This window comes from Scyliorhinus canicula, chromosome 10 (assembly GCF_902713615.1).
Source record: "Scyliorhinus canicula chromosome 10, sScyCan1.1, whole genome shotgun sequence".
NCBI lineage: Eukaryota > Metazoa > Chordata > Chondrichthyes > Carcharhiniformes > Scyliorhinidae > Scyliorhinus > Scyliorhinus canicula.
This window is the reverse complement of record NC_052155.1, coordinates 44,249,543-44,273,549: the sequence shown is the minus strand read 5'-3', so window position 1 is coordinate 44,273,549 and position 24,007 is coordinate 44,249,543.

Sequence of the window (24,007 nt, the reverse complement as noted above, 5' to 3'; positions counted from 1 at the left end):
AGCTTCAACTGCTTCACTGGGCAAGGAATTCCATAGATTCACAACCCTTTGGGTGAAGAAGTTCCTCCTAAACTCAGTCCTAAATCTACTTCCCCTTATTTTGAGGCTATGTCCCCTAGTTCTGCTGTCACCCGCCAGTGGAAACAACCTGCCCGCATCTATCCTATCTATTCCCTTCATAATTTTAAATGTTTCTATAAGATCCCCCCTCATCCTTCTAAATTCCAACGAGTACAGTCCCAGTCTACTCAACCTCTCCTCATAATCCAACCCCTTCAGCTCTGGGATTAACCTAGTGAATCTCCTCTGCACACCCTCCAGCGCCAGTACGTCCTTTCTCAAGTAAGGAGACCAAAACTGAACACAATACTCCAGGTGTGGCCGCACTAACACCTTATACAATTGCAACATAACCGCCCTAGTCTTAAACTCCATCCCTCTAGCAATGAAGGACAAAATTCCATTTGCCTTCTTAATCACCTGTTGCACTTGTAAACCAACCTTCTGTGACTCATGCACTAGCACACCCAAGTCTCTCTGAACAGCGGCATGCTTTAATATTTTATCGTTTAAATAATAATCCCGTTTGCTGTTATTCCTACCAAAATGGATAACCTCACATTTGTCAACATTGTATTCCATCTGCCAGACCCTAGCCCATTCACTTAACCTATCCAAATCCCTCTGCAGACTTCCAGTATCCTCTGCACTTTTCGCTTTACCACTCACCTTAGTGTCATCTGCAAACTTGGACACATTGCCCTTGGTCCCCAACTCCAAATCATCTATGTAAATTGTGAACAATTGTGGGCCCAACACGGATCCCTGAGGGACACCACTAGCTACTGATCGCCAACCAGAGAAACACCCATTTATCCCAACTCTTTGCTTTCTATTAATTAACCAATCCTCTATCCATGCTACTACTTTACCCTTAATGCCATGCATCTTTATCTTATGCAGCAACCTTTTGTGTGGCACCTTGTCAAAGGCTTTCTGGAAATCCAGATATACCACATCCATTGGCTCCCCGTTATCTACTGCACTGGTAATGTCCTCAAAAAATTCCACTAAATTAGTTAGGCATGACCTGCCTTTTACGAACCCATGCTGCGTCTGCCCAATGGGACAATTTCTATCCAGATGCCTCGCAATTTCTTCCTTGATGATAGATTCCAGCATCTTCCCTATTACCGAAGTTAAGCTCACTGGCCTATAATTTCCTGCTTTCTGCCTACCTCCTTTTTTAAACAGTGGCGTCACGTTTGCTAATTTCCAATCCACCGGGACCACCCCAGAGTCTAGTGAATTTCGGTAAATTATCATTAGTGCATCTGCAATTTCCCTAGCCATCTCTTTTAGCACTCTGGGATGCATTCCATCAGGGCCAGGAGACTTGTCTACCTTTAGCCCCATTAGCTTGCCCATCACTCCCTCCTTAGTGATAACAATCCTCTCAAGGTCCTCACCTGTCATAGCCTCATTTCTATCAGTCGCTGGCATGTTATTTGTGTCTTCCACTGTGAAGACCGACCCAAAAAACCTGTTCAGTTCCTCAGCCATGTCCTCATTTCCCATTATTAAAACTCCCTTCTCATCCTCTAAAGGACCAATATTTACCTTAGCCACTCTTTTTTGTTTTATATATTTGTAAAAACTTTTACTGTCTGTTTTATATTCTGAGCAAGTTTACTCTCATACTCTATCTTACTCTTCTTTATAGCTTTTTTAGTAGCTTTCTGTTGCCCCCTAAAGATTTCCCAGTCCTCTAATCTCCCAGCAATCTGTGCCACTTTATATGCTTTTTCCTTCAATTTGATACTCTCCCTTATTTCCTTAGATATCCACGGTTGATTTTCCCTCTTTCTTCCGTCCTTCCTTTTGTTGGTATAAACCTTTGCTGAGCACTGTGAAAAATCGCTTGGAAGGTTCTCCACTGTTCCTCAACTGTTCCACCATAAAGTCTTAGCTCCCAGTCTACCTTAGCTAGTTCTTCTCTCATCCCATTGTAATCACCTTTGTTTAAGCACAAAACACTAGTATTTGATTTTACTTTCTCACCCTCCATCTGTATTTTAAATTCCACCATATTGTGATCGCTCCTTCCGAGAGGATCCCTAACTATGAGATCATGAATCAATCCTGTCTCATTACACAGGACAAGATCTAGGACCGCTTGTTCCCTCGTAGGTTCCATTACATACTGTTCTAGGAAACTATCGCGGATACATTCTATAAACTCCTCCTCAAGGTTGCCTTGACCGACCTGGTTAAACCAATCGACATGTAGATTAAAATCCCCCATGATAACTGCTGTACCATTTCTACATGCATCAGTTATTTCTTTGTTTATTGCCTGCCCCACCATATCGTTACTATTTGGTGGCCAATAGACTACTCCTATCAGCGACTTTTTCGCCTTACTATTCCTGATTTCCACCCAAATGGATTCAACCTTATCCTCCATAGCACCGATGTCATCCCTTACTATTGCCCGGATGTCATCCTTAAATAACAGAGCAACACCACCTCCCTTACCATCCACTCTGTCCTTCCGAATAGTTTGATACCCTCGGATATTTAACTCCCAGTCGTGACCATCCTTTAAATCCTAAACCATACACTTTAGAAGGAGCAATTTGACAAGGAATTATTCAATGAATGGCCTTATACTGGGAAGTTCCAAGGGGCACTGGCGTGTCCTTTTCCATAGATCTTTGAAGGCAGAAAGAAATGTCAACAGGGTGGTGAAAAACGCATATGGGACACTTCCCATGTGAAGCACGACATAGATTACAAAAGCAGGGAGGTCATGATGGAGCTGTGTAGAACTTTGGTGAGACCACAGCTGGAGTACTATGTGCAATTCTGGTCACAACATTATAGGAAGGATGTGATTGTACTGGAGGGGGTGCAGAGAAGAATCACCAGGATGTTGCCTGGGATGGAACATTTAAGTTATGAAGAGAGCTTGGATAGGCTTGGGTTGTTTTCACTGGAGCAGAGAAGACTATGGGGCGACCTGATCGAGGTGCACACGGTTATGAAGAGCATGGACAGGGTGGATAAGAAGCAGCTGTTCCCCTTAGTTGAAAGGTCAGTTAAGAGGGGTTACAAGTTCAAGATGAGAGGCAGGAGGTTTCGGAGGGAGTTAAGGAAAAACCTTTTTACCCAGAGGGTGCTGACAGTTTGGAATGCACTGCCTGGCAGGGTGGTAGAGGTGGGTTGCCTCATAATCCTTTAAAGGCTTCCTGGATGAGCACTTGGCACGTCATAACATTCAAGGCTATGGGCCAAGTGCTGGCAAATGGGATTAGGTAGGCAGGTCAGCTGTTTTTCATGCAAACTCGATGGCCCGAAGGGCCTCTTCTGCACTATATTATTCTGTGACTGTGTGCAGTCTGCACAGTCTCCCCGTGTCTGCGTGGGTTTCCTCCGGGTGCTCCGATTTCCTCCCACAGTCCAAAGATGAGCAGGTTAGATGGATTGGCCATGCTAAGGTTCCTTTAAGGTGGGGTTATGGGAATAGGGCAGGGAATTGTCCTAGGTGCTCTTTCAAAGGGTCAGTGCAGACTTAATGTGCCGAATGTCCTCCTTTTATGATTTTATGCTGTTCTCAGAAATTGTCCCAAAAACCCATCTCCCATGCCACCTTTGCCCATCTATATATCAATTTAAATAACTCATAACTATTGCAGTACCTTTCTTACAATACCCAAACATTTCTTTCCACATTCTCTACATCGCTATAGTGTGTAGTTCATGTTTGGCGCTGCGAGTGGATTCCAGGTGTGAGTCTCTCACTTTAAACATGAAAATACATGCATGGTGGAGGTCTCACTGGATTCTGGTGGAATGCGGTATCGGGCCGCTACTTTTGAATAGAGGACCTGATCCTTAGGTCCAGCAGCAAGTCTTCCCTCCCCTCCACAATGCTAATCCTGCCCCCCCTGCTGACAAGGAGGGGTATTCTCCCTGCACCGCGGGAATAATGGGTCACATCCCCACAGTATACATGAATGAAGGTGACCCAGCCCCCCCACGACCCATCCAGGCCCCCCCATCAGAAGGGCCATCAGAGACCTCCATCAGAGACCCCATTAGTCCCCCAATCAGACCCCCATCAGCGCCCCACCCACCAGTCAGCCCATCAGCGACCCCCATTGGTCAACCCCATCAGACACCTGATCAGACTCCCCACCATCAAACTCCCAACAGTAATCCCTCCAGCAGACTCTCATTGTTCACCCGCATCAGAAACCCCCGTCAGACCCTTCATCAAAAACCCCATCAGACACCCATCAAACACCCCATCAAATACCCCCATCAGACCCCCCCCATCTAACATCCCATCAGATACTTCATCAGACCCCCATCAGAGACCCCTATCAGACACCCCAGATCCTCCCATCAGACTAGCCCATCAGAAACACCTATCAGTTACCCCCATGAGACCCCTCATCAGGCACCCCCCCATTGGTTGGGTGCCAAACCCGTTTGTCAGGGGACGCTCTATTCTCTGACTGATCAGGAATGCTAATCGCGGGATCAGGCAATGAGAAATCCACCCCGCGTCTTCAACAGGAGGCCCATACACATTCATGGGGGTGCGATTCCACTGAAACATTTCTAAGTTTCATTTTGGGCGCATTTGGCGGGTTGCTTCTTGATGGCCGCGTTGGTGAAATCACGGCCCATATTCAACAATGCTTAGCGCCAGGAAATTAGCCCCCACAAGATTCTCGAAATTACTGGCTGTCTCGCCATCTGATTTGCTGGACTTGCGCCTCACAGATTCTTGCCGCTAGCAAGAGGGAGCTGCTTTTAAATGGTCCTTCACCACTCCGTCCCAGTCAGCAAACAATCATTGCAGCGCGCAGAGCTGTTCCTCACTTTGGGAATGCAGGCCTGGCCAGGCTTTGCGATGCTGTGGGAATGAGCGGCAGGTGCCCTGTTCCCCAAGGGGGGGTCAGAGAATCTGCAACAGAGTCAGCGAGGAGGTCCTCACTGAAACCTGCCAAATGTCGCAGCCAGAAATCCAAGCTCAATGCAAGACAAGGACCGCACTGTCAGTGCCTGTGAAGGTGACTATAAACCTTTATGTATATCGGCTGCTTCAAGGCTTGCTGTGGATATATTAGCAATGGCTCACAGATTACCATTCATTGTTGCATAAGGGAAGTCATTGAGGTTCTTTATTCAAAGATAGTTAACCTAATTTCATTCCCTCCCGCTAGAGTCAAGCAGATGGACTGAGCACAAGGTTTTGCAAGGTTTATAGCTTTTCCTCTAGTCCGCAGTGCCACTGATTGAAAGCACATTGCTTTGCAATCACTGCGTGTCAACTTGGCCACCTGCCTGAAACAAAAGAGATTCCATTCCCCCAACATCCAGCTGTGGTCTGATCATAGTGGTCATGACGCCTCCATTGTGTGGCTGTCCATTATGGTGTTAGTAGTTAACAACACGCCTAGTTTACACTGACACTGAACATGGCATTGTCTTCTTTGTCACAAAACTAAAATAAAAGTCAACACAAAATACTTGTTTCTCGAAATCAGGTCATATCACATACAAACTAATTAATCTGGTGCATCTTCTTCAATCTTCTTAGTGCTTGGATTCATAATAATAATAATAATCTTTATTATTGTCATAAGTAGGTTTGTATTAAAACTGCAATGAAGTTACTGTGAAAGGTCCCCAGTCGCCACAGTCCAGCGCCTGTTCGGGTACACTGTGGGAGAACTCAGAATGTCCAATTCACCGAACAGCACATCTTTCGGGACTTGCGGGAGGAAACCGGAGCACCTGGATGAAACCCACGCAGAAATGGGGAGAACATACAGCCTCCACACAGAGAGTGACCCAAGCCGGGAATCGAACCTGGGACCCTGAAGTAACTATGAAGCAACATTGCTAACCATTGTGCTACCATGCCGTCGATTCCATGTGCTTTTGCTTGTCTTGCTGCTCTTACCCCAGCGGCTATAGATTGGCTGGTCGAAGGCTGCTGATGTTCAGTGAAAGAGACTACAGATAGCCTGAAAGAACAAATAATGTCACCTTGAAAGGGTTGTGCTCCATGAAGCCATTCCCACTCCCCTTGAGCAGTACCACAGCTATCCTAGTAATTTGTAGGAGTACTGCTATGATGCCTTGCAAGACCCTTTGAAACACTGGAACCAACAACCATAATGGCAACAGTCTGATTAGAGCAAACATGACTTGGGTCTGAACTTCCACTGCAGCATTCAGACCTTTTCTGGAAACTGCTTGTGGTATGATGAAAACCGAGACATGGGCCATCACACATTGCATTACGCTTGGGTCCACGTGTGTTGATGGAGTTGGCCAATTCTTCTTTAATTGAAAGAATGGACTTCAAGCTTTGTAAAACCATTTTCAAAGTTAGTGTTGGATTGCTCCTTCAAACTGATATGCCTGCCAGACAGCTTGTGGTCAATTCACAAATAATTGTGTTGCGCACCCCATCAGTCTTCTCCAGCTACGCCCATCGACATCTTCAATTGAGTGCCTGCAACAGATCTGGTCGAAAAGCTGACTCTCTTGTAAGTTGGTATTCTCCTCAAACTGCAGTAACTGAAGGCCATTCATTTCCTGTATCTCATTACTGTGTTGTTCCTTGAGTCTTAATAAAGCTCGTAGTCTTAAAGTTGAAGTAGATGCTTTATTGTGAGTTTGTTCTCTCTTCAGTGCTTAACTTAAAGTTACATCTATGCTGCTAGTCTGTCTTGCTACCAGCTCCCGTTCATGTGACGTGTCCTGACTTCCTGTTCGTCTATATTTATATCTCTCCCGTGCTCCCTCTAGTGCTTGCTCAGTTGTATTTCATCTACCCAGATATACAATCACCACAATTACTAGGTCACGGACATGGGAAACCACACCCCACCCCCACCCCCATGGACCTCCCCAATAGGCACTACCCGGGCATGACGCTCTCCCCTTCCAGGTGGGCTGTACTTACCTGTGCGCCCCCAGCAGGGACCAATAATCAGGTCCCCATTTGGCAAACGTTGTAAACCCCACCGGCAATATGTTGCATCCACATATGCCGGAGGGGGGGAACCCTAGCGTGGGGGGACGAACATAGGGGACTATACAGCAGAGAAGCTCTTTAATGATATGTAAATGTGTGGCGGGAAACCTATTATGTCATTGGCAAGGGGCAGGAAGAGTGGAAACAGGAAATTTCCAGGTGTACAAGCCGTTTGGGGACTTCTCCTTGATTGTGTGCCCCCATCGGCTTTCCTGTCTGCCGAAAATGGGTGTGGAAAACCCCAGCTATGAACTCTCTCTCCACAACACAATCTGGCCTTCTGAGCATTTCCAGCATTTTATGTTTTGTTTTTATTAACTTTTTCCAACCCACTTAATCTGTTATATACCTCCATATAATCTGATTGCATTCCTTGTGACCAATAAAAAATAGACTTAGATGAACTGCCTATTTTACATTTATATATTTACAATATGAATAGAAAGCAGCGTGTAAATGGGTTACCAACTTGATATTGCCCGCTTTTGCACTCCTTATTATTCTAATCACTTTTAATCAACTCCTCTGACGCTACAGTTAATCTAATTATTAAACCTGTTTGAAATGAGTAGCTCAGTATCTATATTTAAAGGATGTATACCATCATAGGCTAGTACTCAAAGAGCCTATTTACAAGGCATTGATATTAAGAGAGAGAAATTAAAGCGTATATTTGCAGGTGAGGGGAAACAAGAAAGGAAGAAGTTGCCTTTATAAAATATCTATCATGACTTCACAATATACTTAAGGTTCTTTACAACTAAGCAAGTACCTTTCAACAGGCGGGTTGACAAGTACCTTTCAAGACGAGGCGCTACTTTAATATCGAAACACAGCAGCCAAAATTGCTCACAGGAAAATATGCAATATGATAATAAACAAATAATTTGCATCTGCCGATGTTTGTTGAGGGATAATTTAGCCAGGATAGAAGGAAGAACAACCCTGTGCGTCTTTGTGCCGTGATAGCTTTTACGTCCAGGGTTTAGTATGTCATCCAAAAGGCACCACCTCTGACAGTGCGGCATTCCCTCAATACTGCACTGGATTGTCAGCCTAGATTATATCATTTAAAGTCTCTGGAGCAGGATCTGAACCCATGATATTCTGACTCAGAGAGGTCATTGTCGCCACAGTGCCACACTGATCCACGAGTAGCAATAACCATAATGATATGGCTAAAACAGGTATGCTGTACCCAATCCGCTATAGTTGCTGGCCTAATCAGAATTCAACATAACTATAATTCTCTGGCTAGCAAGCTGGAGCAGACAGCCATTTTCAAAGCTTATGATTCCAATTTTGTTTTTATGGTGTCTCAGATTTCAAATTCTTTAGTTGGACACCCTGCAGAATGTACCGTAGAAGGCAAAGTTACATTCTTGTTTTACAACCTGGGAATAGAGGTCACTTGAGAGAGCACTTCGATGAAATTGTGTGCTGGAATATTGTATTCATTTTCCATATGTAAAAAAAAGTTAGCATTCTCCAAGAATGGTGCACTAGTTATTTAATATGAGAGAATCATTTTTATATTTACACAAGGAGACACAATTAAAAAAAATAATTATATTTTGGGATATATATATATTTTTTAGAGTACCCAATTAATTATTTTCCAATTAAGGGGCAATTTAGCATGGCCAATCCACCTACCCTGCACATGTTTGGATTGTGGGGGCGAAACCCATGCAAACACGGGGAGAATGTGCAAACTCCACACCTACAGTGACACAGAACCGAGATCGAACCTGGGACCTCGGCGCCGTGAGGCAGCAGTGTTAACCACTGAACCACCATGTTCATGTTGCCCCTTATATTTTGGAATACATAATACATTCAGGATAGATGCTAAACTTTCCATACCCATATACAGGGGGGCCCTGTTCTCAAACAGACTGTGGGTCGGAGTATTGGCATGAGTGTTGTTGCATTATTTCTGAAGGTTCACTCTCCTTTTGGGTGTTTCTCCACACTGGGAGCATAGCAACATTGAATGTATCAATCGATTGGTGCAAGATATATGTCAGAGCAGTAGCACATTAACTCAATCATCAGACTTAAACCCAAGGGACAATGTTCTTCCCTCTCTCCATCCCCAGCCCCACACAATCCTAACTTCAACCAGCAAGCTTACAGCTTCATGCAGAAAAGCCACAGGGATGACTTGACTGCAAGAGAGGTTTGAGAACAGTGGCGGAGCTGAACACTGCAATTGCATCAGCCAAAATGATGTGCTCAAACTCACTGTGGGAATTAAACTCACAGCTTGATCTAGAGTGACATCAACTGCGTTAACACTCATGAAGTAATTTGCAGTTTGACTGAATGTTCGTGAAAAGAAAATACTTTAATCTCTAGGTTAAAGTGGAAATCGTGCCCAAGTTGGGATAAACTACCTTTATGCCTCGCTCGTGTCTTTACCCCCGTGAGTGCACCATGTCTCCTTGTACTTACCTCCCTCTGCCTTTGTGCAATATATTAACCAGCATCTTTCAGTGGATTATAATCCACTGGTCCATACGTTCTTCTTCATTGAGTTAGTTATTAATTATTTCCTTCTGCATGTTGTTTGACAACTTAAAATTATACAGTCAGGCACAGCAACATTCATTGTATCATATTAATATGATGTATTATATACTGTTACAGCTGGGACAAGCAGCACATAACTATGATTGGTTGTGTCTTTGCATTTGGCTTTGTTGATGAGAAGCTAGAATCACATATACGCACATACCCTGCAAACTTCCTTCAGTAATAGGAGGGTTTGCTTAATTATTTTCATGATAATATTTGCTTAATTCTTTTCATGATATAGTTAAGGTTTTCTTCCATCAAATGTCATAACATTAAAATATGCATGCTATCAGAAGAACACAGACTCTGATATGTTTCCCCTAGTTTCTGGATAATGCTCACATGTCAGCAGCTGGAGGAGGAAAAGGGGGGTAGCACACAAATGCAACATATTCCTCCACCAATCAGGACTTTCCTGACTGGTTAGCAGATGCAAACCCATATTTGGAACATAAGTGAGGTGAACGAGACTCTCCTTGTGCTCTTAGCCCATTTTCCACTCATTCAGATCTGTGGTGTCCAATAGTGTTGTCCCATGTAAGCTGCGATGGGACACGACACCCTGCCCACCCCAACCCCCCCACCCCCCAACCCAAGCCCCCACCCCCCCACCACACACCAACCCTGAGCCGGGGGGGGGGGGGGGGGGGCGGGGGAGAATCGCGGGGGGCACCAGGGGGGCGTACAAAATGTCGGGAGGCCCTCCCACGCCACGTGGGGAGCGGAGAATTCCGCCCCACACTTATCCAGACAGCGTGTGGAGTTAGCCCCAGAACAGAGAATCCAGCCCCACAACATCTAAATGCACCAAGGTCTGTCTTGATAAACCTACGGATTTCCTGCTGTTTTCAAAACTTGGCTGACCAGAGTTAAAGTTAGAAGGTAGAGTGAAGTCTATCAAATTCAAAGTTCAAACACATTTCCTTAAAGGAGAGCAAGATGACCTCCACCATGGGGTCAAAACCTGTAGGCATTTCTTATCCTCCTTTAGTTTTTTCACTGGAACAGAATGCGACAGTTTGATAACTGTTACAGAACTGTAAGGGTTAATGCTATGTCCAAATCAACCACTAGATGCAGAACTATTTCAGGCATCGATGCTGAGCTTTTAGGATGAGAAGTTGAGGAGAAGGCTAAAATACTGACTGTAGGAAAGCTAGTGTGAGTGAGAGCAGATCATAGTTATTGTATTGGTGTGGAGATTAGTAGTAGATGAGTATAGATGTGGGCGGGATTCTCCGGACCCTCGCCAGGTCGGAGAATCGCCCGGGGCCGGGGTCAATCCCTCCCCCGCCGTGTCCTGAATTCTCCGCCACCAGATATTCGGTGGGGGCGGGAATCGCACGGTGCCGGTCGGCAGGCCCCCCGCGGCGATTCTCCGCGGCCGGAGAAACGTGGGGCGGGCACCAGGGGGGAGTAAAACACGTCGGGGGCCCTCCCATACCCACGTGCCCCACTGTGGCCTGGCCCGCGATCGGGCCACCAATCGCGGGCGGGCCTGTGCCGTGGGGGCCTCTTTTTCTTCCGCCTTCACCATGGTCTTCACCATGGCGGAGGCGAGGAGAGAGGCCCCCTCCCCTGCGCATGCGCCGGTATAACGTCATCAGCCGCTGACGCTCGGCGCATGCGCGGACTTACGCCGGCCAGCAAAGTCCTTTTTGTCCCCGGCTGGCGTGGCGCCAAAGGCTGTTCACGCTAGCGGCGGAGTGGGAACCGCTCCGGCGCGAACCTAGCCCCTCAATGTGAGGGCTTGGCCCCTAAAGGTGCGGAGACTTCCGCACCGACGCTGGAGTGGTTCACGCCACTCCGACACTCCGGGACCCCCCGCCCCGCCGGGTAGGGGAGAATCCCGGCCTGTATGTTTATTATCAACTGTTTATTGTATAAGAGTAAGTGTTGAATCCAATTAAGTAGTGTAAATAAATCTTTAGCTTTGTTCAATATAAAAGCTAGTTGTGGTCTTTGTGAACACTACGCCAACCATCCGCGGATTAGAACCACAAAGAATACCACACAGAAGTGAGTCATTTAACCTCTCAACCTCTACTGCCATTCAATGAAGTCATATGGATAAATTGGGTCCTTACTCCATATCACTGTCTTTGCCCTATTTCCCTTGACATCTTTGATTAACAGAAATCTGTCAGACTTAAAATTGACAATGATTTTGTACCAACCTCTTTTTAATATTCTGTCATGGGATGGCTAGGCCAGCATTTACTGCCCATCTTTAATTCCTCTTGAGAAGAGGGTGGTGAGCTGCCTCCTTGAATCACTGCAGTCCATATGTTGTAGGAGACACACAGTGCTTGAAGAAAGGAGATCCAGGTTTTTGATCCAGCAACAGTGAAAAAGAGCAATATATTTCCAAGTCAGGATGGCGAGTGATTTGGAAAGGAACTTGCAAGTGGCAGTGTTCACATGCATCTGCTGCCCTTGCTCTACTTGGTCAGGGGTTTGTAAATTGCGGGTCACGGGCGGGTGTCAGGAGCATCATGGAGCAATTGGTCGCTGCGTTCCCACAGTGCTCCCGATTGCGAGAGAAGAGCCCAACAGTTGCTAGTGCCATTTTGATTGAGAATAGCAGCCGTTACCGCCTTTTAAATGAGAACAAAATGAGGCTGTGTTCAATCTTCCGGCAATTAGCGTCAGCGGTGAACAGTTCACATGCCCTGCATGTACACTTGATGTCAAGCGCCTTGTATGTATGTATGTACTTTTGCCACCAAATCACAGAGAACAGCTTCTTCCATTTTCCAGCTGTTTGGCAAGCAAGGCAAGAGGACTGTGAAGATGAATGATTTTGTTACAGGAAAAAGGTGCCCAGAGACACAAATAGCCAGTGGACCTACTGGCCAGGATCTCACAACAGAATCTGCAGGAGAGAACATTGTCAGGAGAGTCCGGGGCAGGACAGAGCAGTGTTAGTGTTACCTCTGTTCAGAGCTCCAGAATATCTGTTAAACAGCCTACAAAGAAGAAACTTAACTCGGGAACAAAATAGTATAAAAATAATTTTTTGAAGAATGGTTGTGTCAATTGTGCCATGCAAATAAGAACGCAAAGTCCAAATGTGTTAAATCCAGGGAAGAACTAGCAAATGAGAGGATAAGTTTCAGATTTTGAAAGCAAAGTGGTGGGTAAAAAATTCCTTTTGAGGGTTAGACCCCAGAGTCAGTTATTAACTCACAATGGGTTTCAAATGAAAAAACTTCACTGCTGTACCTGACCTGTGACAGCACATTAAAAACATGCTAAAAGCCCCCAGGAGTATCCAGTGTTGCGTAAAACAAGCATTTTGTAGCTATTGCTCTTCATGAAGACCTGCATGTGTGAGGCTTGATTTTCTGTTCTCACAAAGATGAAGACTGCACAAAGGAACTGGCTGATGTCTACACCTGATATGTGCATTGCCCTCTCCTCCTGTGAACCTGATTAGGGTGAGATGAGGAGGACCAAGCTGGCTCCCCGCTTGCATTAAAGGTAAGCCAACATGGCATGTGTCGCGAATGTCAGCCGCCGTAGACCATGAAGGTCAGCCGGCATGGGTCCCAAAAGTTGGCAAAACTGGGTTCCAGGGAAGAAAAGTTGGAAAAACACCATTCTAGGTGGTGGAGGTCACATGTTTAGGAGTCGCTATCAAAGGTGCCTTGAGTGCATAAACTAGTATGACAGGGGGGTGGGAACCGGAGCAATAGGTCAGAAGGTGAAAAAATTGAGGGAGGACTCGGGAATAGGGTCAGTATGGCTCTGACAAAGAGCAGACAGGGAGATGTTGCTGAAAACAGCAGGACTGGTGGCCTGAAGTGCATATGTTTTCATGCACAAAGTATAACAGGTAAGGCAGATGAACTTAGAGCTTGATTAGTACTTGGAACTATGATGTTTTTGCCATTACAGAAACCTGGTTGAGGGAAGGACAGGATTGGCAGCTAAACATTCCAGGATTTAGATGTTTCAGGCGGGATAGAGGGGGATGTAAAAGGGGAGAATATCGTAGCTTTACTGAGGGAAGACACCTCGGAGGGCAGCGAGGCTATATGGGTAGAGATCAGGAATAAGAAGGGTGCAGTCACAATGTTGGGGGTTTACTACAGGCCTCCCAACAGCCAGCGGGAGATAGAGGAGCTGCTAGGTGGGCAGATTTTGGAAAGGAGTAAAAGCAACAGGGTTGTTGAGATGGGAGACTTTAATGTCCCCAATATTGACTGGGACTCACTTAGTGCTAGGGGCTTGAACGGGGCAGAGTTTGAAAGGAGCATCCAGGAGGGCTTCTTAAAACAATATGTAGATAGTCCAACTAAGGAAGGCGCTGTGCTAAACCTGGTATTGGGAATTGAGCCCAGCCATGTGGTAGAAGTTTCAGTAGGGGAGCATTTTGGGAACAGTGACCACAATTCAGTAAGTTTTGAAGTGCTGATGGACAAGGATAAGAGTCCTAGGGTGAATGTGCTAAATTGGGGGAAGGCTAATTATTAAAATATTAGGTGGGAACTAAAAAACCTAGATCGGGGGTGGATGTTTGAGGATAAATTAACATTTAACATGTGGGAGGCTTTCAAATGTCAGTTGAAAGGAATTCAGGACCGGCATGTTCCTGTGAGGAAGAAGGATAAATATGGCAAATTTCGGGAACTTTGGATAACGAGAGATATTGTAGGCCTCGTCAAAAAGGAAAAGGAAGGGAAGCTCGGTGGCGCAGTGAGTTAGACCTGCTGCCTCACGCCGCCGAGGTCCCAGGTTTGATCCCTGCTCTAGGTCACTGTCTGTGTGGAGTTTACACATTCTCCCCGCCCCCACAACCCTAAGATGGCAGCACGGTAGCATGGTGGTTAGCATAAATGCTTCACAGCTCCAGGGTCCCAGGTTCGGTTCCCGGCTGGGTCACTGTCTGTGCGGAATCTGCACGTCCTCCCCGTGTGTGCGTGGGTTTCCTCCGGGTGCTCCGGTTTCCTCCCACAGTCCAAAGATGTGCGAGTTAGGTGGATTGGCCATGCTAAATTGCCCATAGTGTCCTAAAAAGTAAGGTAAGGGGGGGGGGGTTGTTGGGTTACGGGTATAGAGTGGGTTTGAGTAGGGTGATCATTGCTCGGCACAACATCGAGGGCCGAAGGGCCTGTTCTATGCTGTACTGTTCTATGTGCAGGCTAGGTGGATTGGCCACGCTAAATTGCCCCTTAATTGGAAAAAATGAAATGGGTACACTACATTTATTTAAAAAAAGAAAAAGGAGGCATTTTTCAGCGCTAGAAGGCTGGGAACAGACAAAGCCTGTGTGGAATATAAAGAAAATAAGAAGGAACTTAAACAAGGAGTCAGGAGGACTAAAAGGGGTCACGAAAAGCCATTGGCAAATAGGGTTAAGATAAATCCCAAGGCTTTTTACACATACATAAAAAGCAAGAGGGTAGCCATGGAAAGGGTTGGCCCACTAAAGGACAGGGGAGGGAATCTATGTGTGGAGCAAGAGGAAATGTGTGAGGTACTAAATGAATACTTTGCATCAGTATTCACCAGAGAGAAGGAATTGGTGGATGTTGAGTCTGGAGAAGGGTGTGTAGAAAGCCTGGGTATCATTGAGATCCTGAGAATACTGAAGGAGGCAAGAGAGGAAACTGCTGAGACCTTGACAGAAATCTTTGGATCCTCACTGTCTTCAGGTGATGTCCCGGAGGACTGGAGAATAGCCAATGTTATTCCTTTGTTTAAGAAAGGTAGCAAGGATAATCCAGGGAACTACAAGCCAGTGAGCCTTACGTCAGCGGTCAGGAAATTACTGGAGACGATTCTTCTAGATAGGATATACCCCCATTTGGAAGCAAATGGATGTATTAGTGAGAGGCTGCACAGTTTTGTGAAGGGGAGGTCATGTTTCACTAACTTGATAGAGTTTTTCGTGGAGGTCACAAAGATGATTGATGCAGGTAGCGCGGTGGATGTTGTCTATATGGACTTCAGTAAGCCTTTGACAAGGTCCCTCATGGCAGACTGGTACAAAAGGTGAAGTCACACGGGATCAGAGGTGACCTGGCAAGGTGGATACAGAACTGGCTAGGTCATAGAAGGCAGAGAGTAACAATGGAAGGATGCTTTTCTGATTGGAAGGTTGTGACCAATGATGTTCCGCAGGAATCAGTGCTGGGACCTTTGCTGTTCATAGTATATATAAATGATTTGGAGGAAAAAAGTAACTGGTCTGATTAGTAAGTTTGCAGACGACACAATGGTTGGTGGAATTGCGGATAGAGATGAGGACTGTCAGAGGATACAGCAGGATTTAGATCATTTGGAGGCTTGGGCGGAGAGATGGCAGATGGAGTTTAATCCGGACAAATGTGAGGTAATGCATTTTGGAAAGGTCTAATGCAGGTAGGGAATATACATTGAATGGTAGAACCCTCAAGATTATTGACAGTCAGAGAGATCTAGGTGCACAGGTCCACAGGTTACTTAAAGGGGCAACACGGGTGGAGAAGGTAATCAAGAAGGCATATGGCATGCTTGCCTTCATTGGCCGGGACATTGAGTATAAAAATACCAGGAGGATGTGGAGGCTTTAGAGAGGGTGCAGAAGAGATTTACCAGGATGTTGCCTGGTATGGAGGGCATTAGCTATGAGGAGAGGTTGAATAAACTCAGTTTGTTCTCACTGGAACGACGGAGGTTGAGGGGCAACCTGATAAAGGTCTACAAAATTATGAGGGACTTTTTCCCAGGGTAGAGGGGTCATTTACTAGAGGGCATAGGTTTAAGGTGCGAGTGGCAAGACTTAGAGGAGATGTACGAGGCAAGTTTTTACACTGAGGGAAGTAGGTACCTGGAACTCGCTATCGGAGGAGGTGGGGGAAGCAGGGACGATAGTGACGTTTAAGGGACATCTTGGCAAATACATGAATAGGATGGGAATAGAGGGATACGGACCCAGGAAGTGTGGAAGATATTAGTTTAGACGGGCAGCGTGTTCGGCGCAGGCTTGGAGGGCCAAAGGGTCTGATCTTGTGCTGTACGTTTTTTTGTTCTTTGTTCTTTGCATCTTGTATATCCGACAAATTTCTGCCACTGTGCCCCAGTGGTGGAGGGTATGAATGTTTAACCTGGTGGATGGGGTGTTAGTCAAGTGGGCTACTTTGTTCTGGATGACGTTGAGCTTCATCCAGGCAACTGGGGAGCATTCCATCAAATGCCTGATTTATTGGTGGGTAGGCTTTGGGGAGGCAAGCGGTGAGTTATTCTCTGCAGAATTCCCAATCTCTGATCTGTTGTAAAGTATTCATATGGCTGGTATAGTTCAGCGTTTGGTCAACTGGCATTTATGAAAGAAAGTTTGTGAACTGCCCCCTCTCCTTGTGTGAGTTTTACTCCTGGAAGGTTTGGTTTTTCCTCGCCCGATCCTAATTCCCTGGCCATCAGAATAGTTTTTTTTTCTGTTGACCCTATCTGTTTTCATCAATATAGTGAAAATGCCAATCAAATCACTTCTTAATCTTCTGAATTTCAGGCAATACAATTTGTGCAATCTCTCCTTGTAGTGTAACTTTTGGGTTCCAAGTATCATTTTAGTAAATCTACGCTGCACCCCCTCCAAGGCTAATATATCCTGCCCAAGGTGCGGTACCTAGAAATGCTCACTATTCTCGTCTTCAATTATCTTTTTTATTAATTTCTGAGCCTGTTAATGGCATTTTAATGATCTATGTTTCTTTGGAATTCTGCTGCTTTTGGCTTTTCATTTCTTGCTGCCTCCTGTATATGCCATCATCTCCTGCAAGAAAGTGAAAAGCATGTCAGTGTCCTGCAACATGTTTAGATGGTCTGGCCGTCATGATTAAAATGCTGCCAGTTTTAGCAAATTGTAAGTCATGAGTATGAGGCGGCATCAGTGCGAAGTCAGATTTCATAGAAAATTTCATATAATCCCTATAGTGCAGAAGGAGACCATTTAGCCCATTGGGCGGGATACTCTGGGTATCCGGCGGGCGGGCCGTGCCGCCGCCAAAGAGTGGCGTGAACCACTCCGGCATCGGGCTGCCCGGAAGGTACGGAATTCTCTGCACCTTCGGGGGCTAGGCCAGCTGTGGAGTGGTTGGCGTCGCGCCAACCGGCGCCGAAGGGCCACCGCCGGCCAGTGCGAGTTGGTGCATGCACAGTAGCGCCAGCATGTTCCCAGAACAGCTGGTGTGATCCCCGCGCATGTGCAGGAGGATTTGTCTCCGCACCGGCCATGGCGCAGCTTTACAGCGGCCGACACGGAGGGAAAGAGTGCCCCCAGAGCACAGGCCCATCCGCAGATCGGTGGGCCCCGATCGCGGGCCAGGCCACCGTAGGGGCTCCCCCCGGGGCCAGATTCCCCCGCATCCCCCCAAGGACTCCACAGACCGCCTGCAGAGCCAGGTCCCGCCAGTAAGAACCTTGTGTAATTTATGCCGGCGGGACTGGCCGAAAACGGGCGGCCACTCGGCCCTTCACGGAGCGGAGAGACATTGGGGGGGCCACTGCCAAAGACCCCCGACCTGCACGGCGTGATTCCCATCCCCGCGAACAAACCGGTGCCGGAGAATTCAACAGCCGGCGTCGGGGCGTCGGGGCGGGATTCACGCCGACCCCCCGGCGATTCTCCGGCCCGGCGTGGGGGGGGGGGGGGGGGGGGGGGGGGGTCTCGGAGAATCTCACCCATAGTGTCTGCACTGACCCTCCAAAGGAGCACCCTGCCCAGGGCCAATCCCCCACCCTATCCCTGTAAATTCCTAACCCATTGTACCAGCATATCTTTGGATACTAAGAGACAATTCAGCTTGGCCAATCCCCCTAACATGTACATCTTTGGACTCAGTAAGAAGTCTTACAAAACCAGATTAAAATCCAACAGGTTTGTTTTGAATCAAATCCTGAGGAGGAAGGGGCAATGCTCCGAAAGCTAGTGATTCGAAACAAACCTGCAGGACTTTAATCTGGTGTTGTAAGACCTCTTACTGTGCTCACCCCAGTCCAATGCCCGCATCTCCACATCATCTTTGGACTGTAGGAGGAAAACGGAGCACCGGAGGAAACCCACACAGACACGAGGAAAACATGTAAACTCCACACAGACAGTTACTCAAGGCCCGAATCGAACCCGGGTCCCAGCTGCTGTGAGACAACAGTGCTAAGCACTGTTCCACTGTTCCACTGTAGTGCAGTGAAAATGAATTGAAGCATTCCGTGTGAATTGATAGCAATTGTTGTCAGGTAAGTGGTGAGGTTGTAATATATTGAACAGTTGATGAGGCAAGTTGAGCAGATGCTGAATATGCCATTTGAAGATGAACTCACTTACCTTGGCAACTCGGGTAAGTTCATGAAATTTCTTTTTGAATTTGATGTAGGTTCTTGGAGCAAAACACCTGGCATTGACCTCCTGGCTACTTGACCCCACTGACTCCTCAGCATATGTCCTTTGCCTGTGGATACAATACATCTCTCCTTCTTTCTACCATTTGCATCGGACACCCCCCCCCCCCCCCCCCCCCCCCCCCCCCGCTGCACTGTCAGAAAACATTACTGCTTACTCTCTCTCATATTCAGCTCTTTATCAATGTATGAGGACCAAAGATACTGTTCCCACCATTTCTTGCAGACACGATGCACCTTCCCTTTTAAGTAGCGCTAGTCACTCAAGATGCTGAGATCTCTGCTGACTGAGCAGTGTGCGTTTGTGCTGACTGCATGTGGAAGTAATTTAAAGCAGCAGGCAGCAAAAATACGTTTCCTACAACATGATGTTCAGGGGCAAGTTAATCGTGTTCTGGGGATAGGCAAATTAAATCTAAGAAAGTTTACTTGCAAAAACTAATATGTGCAGCAATGCCCTTACAGGAAAACATTTGCAAATAATTTGCACTTTCCCCAAAAGTGCTTTCTTATATGTTCACAGCTTTAATGTAATCATCTGCAACAGCATAAAAGGTTTATTGTGAATATGTGTTTCACTGAGTCAATGGATTAAACCCTGATTGAAATATTTCCCATGGATCACATTCCAAAGGTAATAAAACTAATTTGCTTCTGCAGTGTTCAGCCAACAATAACTTTCATTTATGTAGCACTTTTAACATAGAGAAATGTCCTATGGCGCTTCACAGAAAAGAAAGTAGGCTTCACTACTCTCCAAACTTATAATGAATGCACAATGTGCACTGATGGTACATTTTATTGGCATATTATCCCAAAACTCATTTGGCATTGAACAATAAAATCTTTCCAAACACTACTGCATTTTCAAAAATGAATCATGAGATTTATTGGATTGGATCTTGCTGGAGTGAGGCCATATTGCAGTGAATGCAGTCAATTGTATTTTTTCTCCATCCTTTATCCTTTTGTGCCACCAATTGCTGGAAGCACTAATTGATGATGGGGCTTCTGTATGGTAGCACAGTGGTTAGCACTGATGCTTCACAGCGCCAGGGTGCCAGTTCGATTCCTGTCTTGGGTCACTTTCTGTGCAGTCTGCTCGTTCTCCCGGGTTTCCTCCGGGTGCTCCGTTATCTTCCCACAAATCCCGAAAGAGGTGCTTGTTCGGTGAATTGGACATTCTGAATTCTCCCTCTGTGTACCCGAACAGGCGCGGAATGTGGCAACTAGGGGATTTTCACAGTAACTTCATTGCAGTGTTAATGTAAGCCTACGTGTGACAATAATAAAGATCATTAATTAAAACGAATGGTGGGTCAAGCAGTCAATCATCTTAACCTATAAGATTTAAGGATAGAGGATGAAACAAAGCAAATGAGAGAGAAAGAAAAATGTGCATTATTAGAGTCAAATTAGTTGCAGGAAGATAAATAAAGAGAGGGAAGGTTAGATTTGATTAAGAGAAAGAAAAATGACAGAAAGGAAAAGTAAGATCTATTAATAATTTATAAATACCTAGGAATGATTTATAAGCATTTACAGTTTTAACTTCTCCCTTTCTTGAACTTCAAGGTTGCGTTGCATTGCAGGAACATAAACCTTTTTCATTGAAACAGACTTTACTTTAAAAATACAAGACACCTTTTCCACTGCAGATTCAAGTCACATTTGTAATGTAGATCCAACAATTCTTTCAAACTCATTTGGAACTTGACAGTGAGGTTGTGTTTTTGCAAGCATAACTATGATTGGTGCAAGTTGTCTATTATTCTGTGGCAATTCGTAACCCATGGACTATCACTTTTAAAACAATATTTAAAATCCCTGCTAAAAAGAAAGATTTTATATGGCTAGGTAGAATTCATTGTGGACATGGTCAAGCATAGATTGTGGAAAAAGAATATTCGGCAAGAGGTGGCAACTGGCATTGTTTTCTTGCGAAGCTTTCTTTAGGTCATTTAAATATACCAGCTCTGACGTGAGAGTTAAAGTTCATTCTGCTAGTTTTAATCGTACAATTCCCAGTGCAGAAGGTGGCCATTCGGCCCATCGAGTCTGCACCGGCCCTTACAAAAAGCAACCCACTCAAGCCCACGTATGTACCCTATTCCCGCAACCCAGCAACCCCCAATTCACCTTTTTGGACACTAAGGGCAATTTAGCATGGCCAATCCACCTAACCCACACATCCTTGGACTGCGGGAGGAAACCGGAGCACCCAGAGGAAACCCACGCACACACGGGGAGAACGTGCAGACTCCGCACAGGCAGTGACCCAGTCGGGAATCGAACCTGGGACCCTGGGGCTATGAAGCAATTGCGCTAACCACTATGCTACCGTGCTGCCTTATACATTGCATAGGTGCACAGTTTGATGCCAAAGGGACAATCAGTTTCAAAAGCAATAGTAAAAGAAAGTCTGCATCTTAATTCACTGTAGGATCATCCAATTACAAGGATTGGACAATATTTTCAAAGAAACAATGTGATGAATTCTCCACCACGAGATCTTCTGTTCCGCTGGCAGAACACCCCCACCCGTAGGTTTCCCAATGGCCTGGGGTGGGCACAATGGGAAATCCCATTGGCCAGCGGCGGGAATGCAGAATCCCACTGCCAGCGGCCGCACATCACTAAGGAACACACAACTGGGGTGGCGAAGAATTCACCCCAATATTAATCATAGCATCGTCACTTGGCTGGACAGAACTTGAGTATTGCTGAAAAAGAGGCAAACTGCCAAAACATTTCCTGGTGCACTCATCAAGACAGACGCAAGAATACAAAATTTCTAACAGAGCAACAATTATACTGCATAAGAAAAGGATACTGATTGGTTGGCAATTCAACTGATTAGTCAAGGCATTGCCATGGAGAATTGTTCCTCCAGGATTTTAGAAAGCAAGGAAATATAGAAAATAGGAGCTGGGGTACTCCATTTGTCCCTCGAGCCTGCTCGTTACCATCATGGCTGATCATCCAACTCAGTAACCTGTTCCTGCTTCTTCCCCATTTTCTTTGATCCCTTTAGCCCCAGGAATTATAATGTCTTAGCCTCAACTGCTTTCTGTGGTCGTGAATTCCACAGGCTCACCATTCTCTGGACGACTAAATTTCTCCTCATCTATGTTCTAAATGGTTTAACCCATATACTTAGACTGTGACCCCTGGGGCAGGATTCTTTGACCCTACGCACCGGAATCCCACCCGGCACGGGGGGGGAATAGCCATTCACGGCAGAATTTCGGCGCAACGGCGCGTCTGCGATTCTCCGCTTACCCACCATTCCCGCGCGCGCGGTCGACACGGTGCCAGTCGGGGGCCGTTGGAACAGGCCCCCGCGGTGATTCTCCGCGGTCGACCGGCCGAACTCCCGCTGCCATTGTTTACATGTGGTACCACACGGCGGGAGCTGGGACCCATGGCCGCGGTGGCGGTCCTGGTGGGAGGGGGGGGGGTGTATCTGACTCCGGTGGGGGTGTGGGGGAGGCCTCAGCGGTGGCCAGTCCCGCGATCGGCAGGTCATCACGTCAGGGAGGGACCTCTCTTCCTCCACATGGGCTCGCTGTGTGCCTCCGCCATGTCGGCGGGGCCTGCACTGAGGTGAGCTGACGCATGTATGCGCGGACCCACTTGCTGCTTTCGCCGCATGTGTGGAACCGTTTCGGCCGCCGTGCGCATGCGCGGCCGTGCGGTCTGGCTCGCAGGGCCCCGCCGGCAGCCAGAGGTGTGGGACGCATGCCGGGGCTCTACCAGCACCCTGGAAAACAGAAAATCACCCAGCACCTTCGAGGAAAAAGTCCAGAGTGATTCTCGCCCGTTTTCCGGCGGGCATGGGTCCCCAGAAGGGAGGTTTCTCGCCCCTGGTTCTGGACTCCCCTGCATCTACCCTGCTTAATCCTGTTAGAATGTTCTAGGTTTTTATGAGATCCCAACTCATTTTCTAATCTCCAGCTGATTTAATCCTAACCAATTCAATCCCTCCTCATATATAAATGCTGTCATCCCAAGAATCAGTCTGGCAAACCTTCGCAGCACTCCCTCGACAACAAGAATATCCTTTCTCAGATATGGAGACCAAAACGGCACACATCGCGCGAGATTCTCTCAGCCCGGGACCGGGAGGAGAATCCCCGCGATCGGCGCGAATTGCGCTCACGCCGCCCCGACGCCGGCATGCGATTTTCCGAAGAGCAGAGAATCAGCGCCATTGGCGCTGGAGTGTTGGCACGGCGCCGGTCAGGGGCCGCTGTACGCGGCCGGCCCACAATGGCCTGATCGGCCGTCGTAAAAACGTCGAGTCCCGCCGGCGCCGTCCACACCTGCTCTCAGTCAACGGGAACTCGCCGTGGAAGGGTCGGGGGGCGGCCGTTGCAGGGGGGGGCAGGGGTGGTCCGACCGGGGTGGGGGGGCCTCCGGTGTGGCCTGGCCCGCGATCGGGGCCTATTGATCGGCGGGCTGGCCTCTCTGGCTGGCGGCCTCCTTTCTTCCGTCCCTGTCGTCCTGCGCCATTTATGCGTGGGGGCCAGTGCGTTGAAGGAAGCCACTGCGCATGCACGCGTTGACGCCGGTGCCATTGCGCATGCACAGATCTCGCGGCGCCCAGTTCACGCCGGGATCAGCATCTGGAGCACCGTGAACCGCTCCAGTGCTGTGGTGGCCCCCTGAAGGGGCCAGAATTGCTGATCCTGAGCCCGTGTCGATGCCGTTGGGGCACACAACGGCGTTTCTAACGGCATCAACACCTTGCCTCAGGATCACAGAATCCTGCCCAATGTTTCAGATGTGGTCTCATCAAAGCCCAATATAATTGCAAAAGACATCCCTTCTCCTGTATTTGAACCCTCTCACTATGAAGGCCAATATACCATTTGCCTTCAGTACCAGCTTCTGCACCTGCATGTGGACAGCACGGTAGCATAGTGGTCAGCACTATGACTTCACAGCGCCAGGGTCCCAGTTTTGATTCCCGGC